We start from the raw sequence: 12902 nt of genomic DNA, 5'->3' as shown, positions 1-12902 counted from the left end.
CTTTAGAACCTATACTGGTATTTATGTGGCCAATAATAAATATGAGAGAGTTCCCAATTAATTGATAACAGTGTAACAGTTCCCTTTATAATAGAGTTGCTGTAGTGAGTATAATACTCGGTGAAGGCCTTTGCACTACAGGTCTGCACATGCGTATTTTCCCCGATACGCATTCGCAGACCCGAAACATCGGACCCCGGACCGAATTTGGCTCTTTACGAGCCAGCGTGAATCACCCCCTTTATTGTTTCACTGTGAATCTTTGTAACTTTCCCATTGTGACACTAGCAGCTAGCTGGACTCTGATACTAATTGGTAAATATTAATAATGCTTGTTACATTGTTGGCTTCGAGGTATCATTATGTGTACCTTCATTGCCTGATAAAACTTGTTCATGGTGTTGTCCTGATTGGTTAATGAAATTTTGGGTACTTATGTATTATCTGGGCTCCCATGTTAAATGCACCCCATTTTTTCATACCCCTACTATCCAACTACGCATGTAGTTGATTTTATATAGTGTGGCGAGCGCAGCGAGCCACCGTGCCCGAAGCGTGGTGAGCGCAGCGAGCCCCGCGAGGGGACGCGGTCTCATAAGAAAAACGGGAGCCCAGATATTACATAAGTACCAAATTTTGTTCTGTCATAGTTCCCACCCATCAGTAATGTTTTTGTTACTGTATTTTTATGCCTCAGAAAGAAAAAAATGTGCGCAGAATTAAACACAGATCATTTCTATTGAAACAATAGTTATTAGTTAGCAGAACATGGAACTGCAACTAATAAATGGCAGCTCTTTTGTAGCTGAACTCTCCCCCTGCTCAGAGCTTCTGGACAGGGCCATTTTAACGGCATTGTGGGCCCTAGGCAAAGCAATGCAGTGAGGTCCCTACTTAAGTAAATCCTTACTTCCCGCGGTGTCTCCACGTGCTATCAGCCATCCTACAATTAGCAGCTTACAGCCAGCAGCTAGCTCTGATTTTGTACAATTTACAATCGAAACAGCCGGGCAGCAATATCTACTAGAATCACAAGTAACTCCAGATGCACCAGCAAATCCTTGCTCAGAGGCCCCTAGAATTGCTGGGCCCTAGGGCAGCTGCCCTGTAAAGGGCCCCATACATCAGCAATTAATTGTGACAATTTTCAGATATGGAGATGATTGCCACAATTAATTTTAGATGTGTGGGCTCCCCCTTTTGGCAATCCCAATCAAAATCGCCAATCGATTGCTTAATCAGGTTTTTAAACATGTTTAATAATCTGGTATTATCTGCGGATCTTTTTTATATGTGTGGGCATTCCCAATTCGTCTTCTTCATCTATTTAAATTATGAACAGCAATCAATTGGGCAATTTCCCGATATGAAGATGCAATCTTTAGATGGAAAAATCTGCCGATCACTGAAATACATCTGTAATGTGTGGGCAAAGTCAGATAGATTGTAAAATCCATTTATCTGTCCAAAAAATCCCTGTATCTGGAAATCCATAAATTGTGATTGCTGATGTATGGGGCCCATTAGTTCATGCTTCTAAACCCTCTTCTCTGCTCCCCTCCTCTTGTCCCCACACTCCACTAGGGAGGTGTACTGACTGGAGGTGCTCTCAGGTGCACAGTAGAGCGATTTAAACATGCTTGGGATATTAATATCCTTACAAAGAAATAAGGATCAAATATGGTTTGAGGTAACATCTATATAATAAGTTGAAGAGTATATGTGTGTGTGTGTGCGTGTCTGTCGCAATGCAGACACACCGTGGCACTTAGAGCCACCAAATTCAGCAACAAGGTACCTCTGGACCCGGTGGTGTGCACTTCAAAGCTGTTTTTGGGAAATCTCACTTAGAAATTTTAAAAACACCAAGATTTAATTTGCCTTGATTGATGATCTGGGAAACAGATGACTAAACAGATGATGAAAATTTCCCATCAATTGGGGACCCCCTATAGATTTGTTTCTCAACCCACCCCCATCCAAACAGTTATCAATTTGAACTTATTTTTTAATCTTACTTTCATTTCTTGGTTGTATTTCTATGTACACCTATATTTTTTCACGATTTATTGAGAAACTTGGACACTTTAACGTGACAAATCTTCATCTCAGTTTTATTGCTCAAATTCTTACACTCATAACATTCAAAAAAATACCTGCAGCGCTCATGCCCATCTACCAAACATTATCAATGCATCTGTTGATGCTTGCAATGGCTGGATCGGTGGATTGGCCTGGCGGGTGTAGGGAAGAATTTGGCCCATTGCGTCGCGTCGTGACGTCACGTGGCTGGGCTGCTCCCGCACTCAGGAGCTGCCCCACTGTTTGGTAGAGACGCCCGATGCATGTGCTTTACTGATCCACAGACGTCAGACTGCTGCAGCAACTCTGTGAGGAGAGCAGTGAATTTTTAATTAGTTATGACGTGGTAACACCCACCCTGGTCTCCACGCACTCAGTGCCTGTAATTACACACCCTAGAAACTGTACCATTGAAAGTATAGAAATGGAGATGTGGCCACACCCCCTTTCCTGTGGCCCTGCCTCTTTCTGATTTTGTACCGATTTCTGACCCTCAGATGTTGGAGGGTATGTCATAGGTGCTAAATCTCAGGAGAGGATGTGGAATTCTTCAACACACACAAGTTATCAAGTCAGGAGCGGTGTGTTTCAAACAACAACACCACACCTGATTTCATTGCTGGCATTGAGTATCAATGCAAACACATTCTAACATTATGGTGGAATCTATAACAAATTACAATCTTAGGTCTTTGGCACAGCATAAGATGACATTTTACAGCAATTTTACAGCAAGGTTTTCTCGGGCAATACCGGGCAGTTCAGCTAGTGTTTAATAAAAGGGCAGACTAGATGGGTCAAGGGGTTCTTATCTGCCGTCAAATTCTATGTTTCTATGAGTGTTCCTATTTGGCTGGTGGAAGGAAGAGTACCTGCTCTTCCAGGTACTTTTTGAGGAATGATATTTTGAAGCTGAGAATGCTTGACTTGACTCGTCTCCATCATTGTAAACTCAAGTCTCTGTACACCTGTGCAGTTAAACACGCTGCAGATTCCTACTATTGTGCCCTTACAGTACATTTATGCAAATCAGTGGTAATGTGGAAAAACAGCTGTTGAGCATGTCGGCATCTTGTATGGATTGTACCTTGTATGGGGTTGAATGAAACACTTATAGAAACTGTTTTTTTTTTTTTTTATTGAAGCATTGCAATTGTACAATCACATTTGTTTTTCCAGTGCAATAAACAGTTTCAGCAAAGGTGCATTAGTTACATAGAAACATAGAATTTGACAGCAGATAAGAATCACTTGGCCCATCTAGTCTGTCCCTTTATTAAACATTTTACCTCAAACCATATTTGATCCTTATTTTTTTGTAAGGATATCAATATGCCTATCCCACCTCTGATGGGAGGCTATTCCACTTATCTACTACTCTTTTTGTGAAGTAATTCTTCCTCACATTTCCCCTGAATCTTCCTCCCTCTAGTTTCAGTGCATGTCCTCGTGTTCTGTTGCTCCTCTTTCTGTGAAGAATGTCTCCCACCTGTACCTTCCTCCCTCTAGTGTCAGTGCATGTCCTCGTGTTCTGCTGCTCCTCTTCCTGTGACTAATGTCTCACACCTGTACCTTCCTCCCCCTAGTGTCAGTGCATGTCCTCGTGTTCTGCTGCTCCTCTTCCTGTGACTAATGTCTCCCACCTGTACCTTCCTCCCCCTAGTATCAGTGCATATCCTCGTGTTCTGCTGCTCCTCTTCCTGTGACGAATGTCTCCCACCTGTACCTTCCTCCCTCTAGTGTCAGTGCATGTCCTCGTGTTCTGCTGCTCCTCTTCCTGTGACTAATGTCTCACACCTGTACCTTCCTCCCCCTAGTGTGAGTGCATGTCCTCATGTACTGCTGCTCCTCTTCCTGTGACTAATGTCTCCCACCTGTACCTTCCTCCCCCTAGTATCAGTGCATATCCTCGTGTTCTGCTGCTTCTCTTCCTGTGAAGAATGTCTCCCACCTGTACCTTCCTCCCTCTAGTGTCAGTGCATGTCCTCGTGTTCTGCTGTTCCTCTTCCTGTGACTAATGTCTCCCACCTGTACCTTCCTCCCCCTAGTATCAGTGCATATCCTCGTGTTCTGCTGCTCCTCTTCCTGTGAAGAATGTCTCCCACCTGTACCTTCCTCCCCCTAGTGTCAGTGCATGTCCCCGTGTTCTGCTGCTCCTCTTCCTGTGAAGAATGTCTCCCACCTGTACCTTCCTCCCCCTAGTGTCAGTGCATGTCCTCGTGTTCTGCTGCTCCTCTTCCTGTGACTAATGTCTCCCACCTGTACCTTCCTCCCTCTAGTGTCAGTGCATGTCCTCGTGTTCTGCTGCTCCTCTTCCTGTGACTAATGTCTCCCACCTGCACCTTCCTCCCCCTAGTATCAGTGCATATCCTCGTGTTCTGCTGCTCCTCTTCCTGTGAAGAATGTCTCCCACCTGTACCTTTCTCCCTCTAGTGTCAGTGCATGTCCTCGTGTTCTGCTGCTCCTCTTCCTGTGACTAATGTCTCCCACCTGTACCTTCCTCCCCCTAGTATCAGTGCATGTCCTCGTGTTCTGCTGCTCCTCTTCCTGTGAAGAATGTCTCCCACCTGTACCTTGGTAAAACCATTGATGTATTTGAAAGTTTCTATCATGTCCCCCCCTTTCCCTTCTCTGCTCTAAACTAAGAATTAGAAGAAGAAAGAAGATTTGTCTCTTTAGTGGTGCACCAAAGAATAATTTCAAGACTTAAAATATACCTTTTAATGGTTTAATTATTAAAAAGCTGCGAGATATGACAGACTACATAAAACATGAAACAAGGACAAGTGAAAAATAGTGCAAGTTAAAAACTTGGGCTCATGCGGTGTCCCTTAGCACTTTATTCCTGATAGGCTTTATTATAATATTATTGCTTCTCTACCCTATGTGTCGGCTATGTAGCCTGTATATCACTCGGGGGACGTGTTACACGTAATTGTATAAATAAATCTTGTAGATTGATACCCTCCTGTCTGTGTGCAGTGTCTCATTTTTGTCACAAAATAACACCATAAATAAACTTACATCCAGTATGAGATTGTGTCAGTTTGTGTTTTTACTTGGCAAATGCATCTGCAGAAAATGAAACATATGTCACAAAGTGCTGCAGTCTCTGTTGCAATTTTAGTTGAGTGGCAATGCTAATAATTTTCACTGTGTAGCGTATAGGTCCTGCTATTAGCCCAACACAGTGATTAGCGGGTGAGTTGTACTCAGGGCAGCAGGCAGATATCGACTGGTGTGTGCTGCTCAGCCTTTTTATTGCTTGTAGTATCTGCTCAATTCATACATTGCAAAGCATAGATTGCTGATAATTATATAAACTGTCTGGTGGACACAATCCCACCCGAGGTGGGTAGGTACGGCAATATACTGGGGCACGTGGCTATAACCCAGTCTGTGCCAGATAGTAGGGTTATCTATGCGGGTTACAGTTCCCATAACCGTATGCAGGGATGTGCAGGGTGACCTTTAATCAGCTCCGGTCACCGTGCCTGATGCTAGAGGTAGCGGTATCTGACAAGGAGACATATGCACAATATTCAACAAAACATTAGAGTCCTTAAAAGGACTAAGAATCAAACAATCAGACAGTGGTAAAGGAAGGCTGAGGGAGCGACCGCACATCTGTGGAGGCCGGCATACGCTTTGCAGTTCTTCTTCAGGGCAACCCTGAAAATTAATATCGTAATAAAATGATTTTATTTTATTCTATTAATAAATTCATATAAACAATGTAAATCCATGCATTAGAAACATTAGAATAAAAATAAAAATGAACATACACATACATACATTCTCTCAAAATTTGAATTGTGGTTGTCAGGGAAACCAATAGTTCTGAATGGAGGTTCCAATTTTACGGTCCCCTGTTGTATAGTAAATATAAGTTCCTTAGGGCCAGATGTATCAAGCTTCAAAAAGTGATTAAGTGGAGAGTGATAAACAGCCAGCCAGTCAGCTCCTGCTTGACATTTATCAAACACAGCCTGTGACATGGCAGGGAGGAGCTGGATGTTTATCACTCTCCATTTTATCACTTTTGAAGCTTGATACATCTGGCCCCTAGCCCTTAGCGGTTCATCCATAGCGGAAAAACGCATGGAGAAGTTGGGGTCTGCACATACTCCCTTGTCTGCAAAAAGTGCGGTTGTACCTGACTAACCACTTTTGACTGTACTCCATTTACATTTACAGAAACAATGAAATATAAAGTAAAGAATTTGTTTGCTGTACATTCAAGTCACGAGTTTGTAATCACAGTTGAAATAAAATACACTGTGAAAATTAAAACAAGGGTATCTGGTGTGATTCTTTCTGAGAAACCATTCAACTGTAGAAATAACTGGGAGCCCGGAGTCTTGAAGGGCCACAAACCAAGCCTAAGATTAAGAGTCTGAGACGATAGGGGGGTTACCAAGTAATCGCCTCACCTCATACCATTCAGTATTTTTAAGCATAGCCGCAATCCTTTTCTGAAGGAAGGGTGGACACATAACTGTCGCAAGTTTAAAAAATGTACTGGTACGTTTCTTCCTATCTAGGGTGGTCTCAAGCCAATCCCTCTGAAAAATATGATTGAATTTAGTTTTGAAAAGATTAAGAGAAGGGGGGTGAGGTGAGATCCAGTCCTGCAGTATAGTCTTGCATGCTGCAGCACGTACGGTTGATAACAATCCCTTTGTTACTGTACTCTCTGAGTTTCGGGAACAATCCTGACTAAAGCCCGTTCTGAGTTAAAGGGTATGTAATTGACTAAATGTTCCAGGACAAAACTACAGACAATGCAATAGTCCTGCATTTGGTTATGAGCACTGTTTTATCGGCAGGGGGATGTGCTCCTGATCATTTTCTTTGGGGGTGCAGCTGTCTGATACTAATGTGATGTGTTTGAAGTTGAATAAAAAATTGTTTGATTGTCATATTATGATAAAACTATTATTTGCATGTGGCAACAATGTATACAGTCAAAAGGTCGACATGGGTTTTTCACTTTTTTTGTTCCAAATGTCGACATGGACACCGTATCATACCCTCCTCCAACATGGCCCATTCTATTAGGTACAACATGCTCTGTTCCTGGACTTCCCTGCCAGTGGCAGTTACAGAGGTGAGGCTGCAGCACAGTCCAATATTCAAAAAGGGGAGCCACACCTACTGCCACCCCAAACATCACTGTCCTGGACTCACTGGCAGTTGATGTGTCCCCCCTATTTGAATATTGGACTGTAAGGAGTCCAACCTCTGTAACTGCCACTGGCAGGGAAGTCCAGGAACAGAGCATTTTGTACCTAATGGAATGGGTCATGTTGGAGGATATGCCGTATTGGTTCACAGCATCCCATATTTCATGTGTCAACTTAAGCCATGTCGACCTTCATTGGTTGACCCAATGCATGTCGACTTTATATGTGTCGACTCCAATGACCGTATACTGTTTGAATAGTGCCCCTGCATCTATAATTTTTCCTAAGTGGAATTTCCAATTCTTCTTTATTCTGGTTAATTCTCTATTTTATTGTAAATACAGGTTGAGTATCCCGTATCCAAAATGCTCGGGAGCAGGAGAATTTTGGATAACGGATTATTCCGTATTTCGGAATATTTTTATATTTCAATGATGTATTTTGAAGTATCTTGCATTTATGCTGTATAAACACATAAAATACACACAACTATATTTTATTACCACATAAAATACACATAAATATATTTCATTTGTATAAAAAACAAGGTTTCAAAACATGAAACAAAATGTGTGTACTATCTCAGATAGTGAATTTGAATGCCAAGCAATCATTGTCAGCACATATTTAGTGCCAGTTACATATCATGTCCTCAGTAGTGCTGTTACATATGTCCCCAGTGAGTTTTTAGCAAAAAAAAATTTTTTTTCCCACTTTCTGAAAAGTATGGTTTTCGGAATAATTCGGATAACGGATATTCGGATACGGGATACTCAACCTGTAATTGATTAGTTTCAATGCTTCGCTCAACTTTATGTATTTGTATGATGATCCTATTGTGACATCTTGTGGTAGTCTTTAAAATTACACCTCATATGAGGGAAGTTGTATATTGTATATACTTTATAGTATATTGCAGGGGAAAATTTTGAGATAATATAAGTGAAAATGGTAAAGTAACATAGAAACACAAAGGATAGCCCAAGTTCTATATTAAATGCAGACATGGAGCTACACTATACTGTAGTTCCTCCATTTCCAATTGTGTCACAGTGAATTGCCCCAGTTTTTTTTATGTAACATTATAGTTCCCTCCACGTAAGTTCGTTCCAGTTGCCCTGAGGCAAAATATATATTGGTGCCACCCCAAACACACACACACACACACACACACACACAACCCTATATAATCTTATATAAAGTATATATTTATTTTAATATAGATAGAGACATAGAGAACACATATATATTTCAGATCTCAGCCACAGAAGCAATACGTTGGCTTTTAAATAACATTTCAGAGACCCCTGGTCATATTGTTCCACATTCCGGGGGCCCCCAGCTTAAATTATGCTACAATGGAAGAAGGGGGGGGGGGGGGGCTTTGTCAGTCGCACAAGACTCAGATAATAGATCAAAGATCCCTTTAATATATCCTTCTACTGTCAGGGGTGTGCTACTGTAGCGCTCTTTCTCCAAAAGGACTCAACAACTGTCTCCAAGAGTTGATCTCCCCCTAAATGTACCCAATTATAATCTATCTCTGCATATAACTGGAAGTATGGTGGACACTCACACACAGAGAATATTTAATTAAATCACTTTTTATCCAGCAGTTCTGTTATTCATAATACCATTTTACTGTCCTTTAAGCATCCAGCTTCCATGGTCAACATTTTCAAAAGGTCAACACAAGCAATATGTTGGCATGGTGTAAGAGGTAGTGCCTGCTGCCGTGCAGTTGAAGACAGGCCTCTTACCTGGCACTGCACCCTCAAACCTTCAGACCATGAGATGAACCAACAGTCCTGATACACCGACTGGACATGATGACCTTGGAGAAAAGAAAAAAGGTGAATGCTGTACTTCCGGCATACTGACCGAAGCACCTACCATCCCAAGACGTATCTCCAAATAGGACCTTCGTTTTTAAGTGTTGGTCATACTCGACACTCTTGGCTACAGACCCAAATAATCACATACTGGTACTCGCACTGCAGGTGAAAAATAAACCTTGCGCTAGGGTGCAAGGTTCACTGTTCAACCAGAAAAAATGTGGATAGATAGAGACACACAAACACTGAGACAACTGGACAGAGTTGATACTCACCATCGCTTATCTTGTACTTCAACCACAACTCCCTGTACAGGTCCTGGTAAGGAGACAAGAACACCACAGCCGTACAGGGCCTACACCTAACTAAATGTGACACATGACTACAGGAAGTTCAACACCGAGCCCTAGAACAGACAATGTGTGTGTAGTGCGACACAAACTTTAACTAACCGTTCCAACCAAACTTTGCTCTGCACGGAAACATCAACCACTGTAACGCCACAGTACAAAAAACAGTTCTGTCCCTTTAAGTCGCTGCCTATCTACCCAGCTAGAGCTGGCCAGCCTGTTCAGAGCCCTGGATATTCCCACTATTATCGTGTGTGCTACGCTGATTTAAGTGGTGAACTGAACCACTCCTCCACCTAGAGGTTATACGTGGAAAGGTGACAGCCGCACAACCTGTTCACTTTACAGCACATACACATGAAGTAACTTACTGAGCCTGTTGTGTGCCGCCGTCCGGGACCCCCAGCACCCGGACGGTCGGCGGATGCTGGGCAGCGATGCGGGGCTAGGGACGCTGCCGAGCAGCGTTCCAAGCCTCTTTCTGAGGCCGGGCGTCGGGACGTTGCTCTGCAACGTCCCCGAACTTCCGCCCGGCGGAGCACGCGCGTCTGACGTCAGAAGCGGCGCCAGATTCGGATAAAAAGCCGGCGTCTGCCGTTCAGCTTATATATCCGTTCAGGTTATAGCGTTCAGCTTATATATCCGGTCCCCGGTGTCGTTGGTCCCCGGTTCCTTTGCCTGGATTACCTTTTCCTGTGTGTTCCTGTCTCCCAGCTTCTCGTGGGTGCCTTGCATCTCATCTAGTCCCGGGCCAGAGCCTGCGTCTGATCCACGTTCTCCATCTCCCCGTGGGTCACGTAAGTGCTCCTTTGGAGCTCGGTGATTCTTTCAGTTACATTGTTGCCCTCCGTGGCCTCGTTACCCTCCGTGGGCCTGTCATTGCTTCTTTTTGTCATCCTCCCATCAGTCCCCTCTGTATCAGTCCTTTATCTGTCTCACTAGTCCCTGTTAGGCAGGGGTTCCCCCTTCTTTTCTGGACCCTGCTTTGGGGAATCACTATCCTTTGTGTGCCTCTGTTTGGAGATTCCCCATTTGTTAGTTGTGTGTTGCGACTGGGTCGCATCCTGTCTTTGGCCAGGTGCCGACAGTCAGGGGTTTACTCCCAGATAGGCCCGTTAGTTAGTTTATCCTCTTGGGCTACCCCCTGACGATTGCTCACCCCTTGTCATTACCTAAGACCTGGCTGCATCGGGGTTGGAGCTGGCCTAACCAGCTCTTTCGAATGCGGCGGCTACAGGCGAAGCCTAGCTCTTGCAGGGGTATTGCATCTGCCCGGGGGACTCAACAGAGTCAGAGTAGGTTTCACTGTGGCCATCCTAAACAGCGGTCCCAGCTGCGGGCTCACGCCTGACCTTCCACCTCCTGTCACCCATTGTCTCACCTTGTGCCTCGGCAGGCTGCCTAACAGAGCCTAGCACCTTGTTTAGAGGTGGTAATGGAGTGATCTGGGCCTAGTGCCCAGGGTTAATGATTATTTGGTAGGCTCCAGCCTATTGGGCCTGCTCAATTGGGGACAAACTGAGTGACCTGGACCTAGTGCCCAGGGTCACCATAAAATGGTAGGTTCTATCATGTGGCCTTTCTAATTGGGGCCAGATCACCCTAATTGACTGGATGAAATCACTATACTGGGTCTAATGCCCCCTACTGGACCACAGGCCTAAGTATTGACTTGAAGCCCCGGGCCTAGTGCCCCCCTAAAATGAGATGTGACTTGAGCCTAGTGCCCAAAGCCACCTGTATATATGCAGATGGCCCCCAAGGCCTAGCGCTTTTTATGTGGCCACAGGCCTAGTGCCTGAATGTCCCCCACAGGCATATTTCCAGAACCCTGGTGGCCTAGGAAGTGGTAGAGGACAGGTGCCTTCACCGAGGGCCTCCCTGTTTGGTTGGGAGAGACTACAGTGGGGAACTTCCAGGGCTTTAGGCAGCTGCCTAGGGCGCCGCCCACTGGAGGGTGCTCTTTGTTCAGCTGGTGGTCCCAGGTGGTTTCGTTTCCATCCGCCCAACCTCATGACCACCCGCCGTCCAATCTCCCAACCTCACCACCGACCGCCCAAGCTCATGATCACCCACCCAACCTCACGATCGCCCGGCCGTCCCCAACCTCACACCCGCCGCAGCACATAGCGGGCATAAGGAGTGGAGGATAGAGGCGTGGGCATGCTGCAGCTACTCATTGTGCCGGACACATGTCTGGCGCGACGGCGCACAGGTTACACTCTGCCACTGGGCACTCCTTGAGGAAGCTGGAACTGGAAGGAGGAAGCAGAGTGAAGCTGAGCCGGTACAGGATGCTAGAAGGAGCAGCCTGACACTGTAAGCTCCTCTTCTTGTTTTACTAACCCTACCTGTGGTCCGTGGCAGGCAGCTATACCTGCACCAGACACCCTGTCTTCTACTCTGAAACCAGTGTTGTTTATTTATTTTGCCCCCCACAATTTGCTGCACACTGGACTAGTATAATACTCCTTAGTAAAGTGTAATTAAATCCATGTTTCAGCACTTTATTGCGCTTTTTAGCACAATAAAGTGCTGAAACATTGACTTAATTACACTTTTTAAAGTGGCCCAGAGTGCCTTCAAGCCTTCAATTGGGGGGGGGGGGGGGGGGTGGGTGGGCATGAATCAGCATTTTTGCCTAGGGTGTAAAATAACCTAGCACCGGCCCTGGGAACTTTGTCAGCTCTGTTGCATCCCACCACTGTAAGTCTCTCGGTCCTCAGCTTAGTTTTTCGGACACTGGCCAATCTTGGCCAGCAGCACTGCCTTTTCTTTTCTTCTTTATGTTGTCACCGGGCATCTTTCTTGAGCCTGGCATTATCTGGCCTCTTCCGCTGCCTCTTCCACGAGCATCTTCTCTCACTCTACACCTCTACCAGACTCTATCCTGCCCTTCCCTTTGCATCTGATATCATAGGGAAGTGGCCGCAGTGAGCTCCCCATTGGCTGCTGCTCTGCAAAATGTGATTGGCTCATGGAGGGCATTAAATGAAAAATGGCAATATTGCGGCGCTACCTGTCACTGCTTACTGTCCAGCATCATGAACCAATAGGTAGCTCCAGACCCTGGACACCTGCTGCTGCAGCACAGTCAGCACTGGGATCAGACAGTTGATTCCAGCACTGATTAAAGCTGTGTCCCACTGTGGATACAGATCCCCTGCTGCTCTTACATTGCTGTTAGAAAACATGCTGCCCCCGCATGTTCAGGAATTATGGAATATATGTGAATTTACACAATAGGCCAAATGTAATAGTGTGCGATTTTGTAAATGGTGCAATTTTATGGTCAAATCATCACAAATAGCATGTTTTCCGCAAATTGCACTCGTAATAGGGTGCGATTTGTGGTAAAAAAAACCCGCTCGTTTTGCCATGACCAATAAATCGCACAACAATCGCATCCAGATGTTTTCACATACAAAATCGCAAATATCATTTAAATC

The sequence above is a fragment of the Crinia signifera genome, chromosome 19 (assembly GCF_055691185.1).
Source record: "Crinia signifera chromosome 19, ASM5569118v1, whole genome shotgun sequence".
NCBI lineage: Eukaryota > Metazoa > Chordata > Amphibia > Anura > Myobatrachidae > Crinia > Crinia signifera.
The sequence above is the reverse complement of the archived record's forward strand: the minus strand, read 5'-3'. Positions refer to the sequence as shown.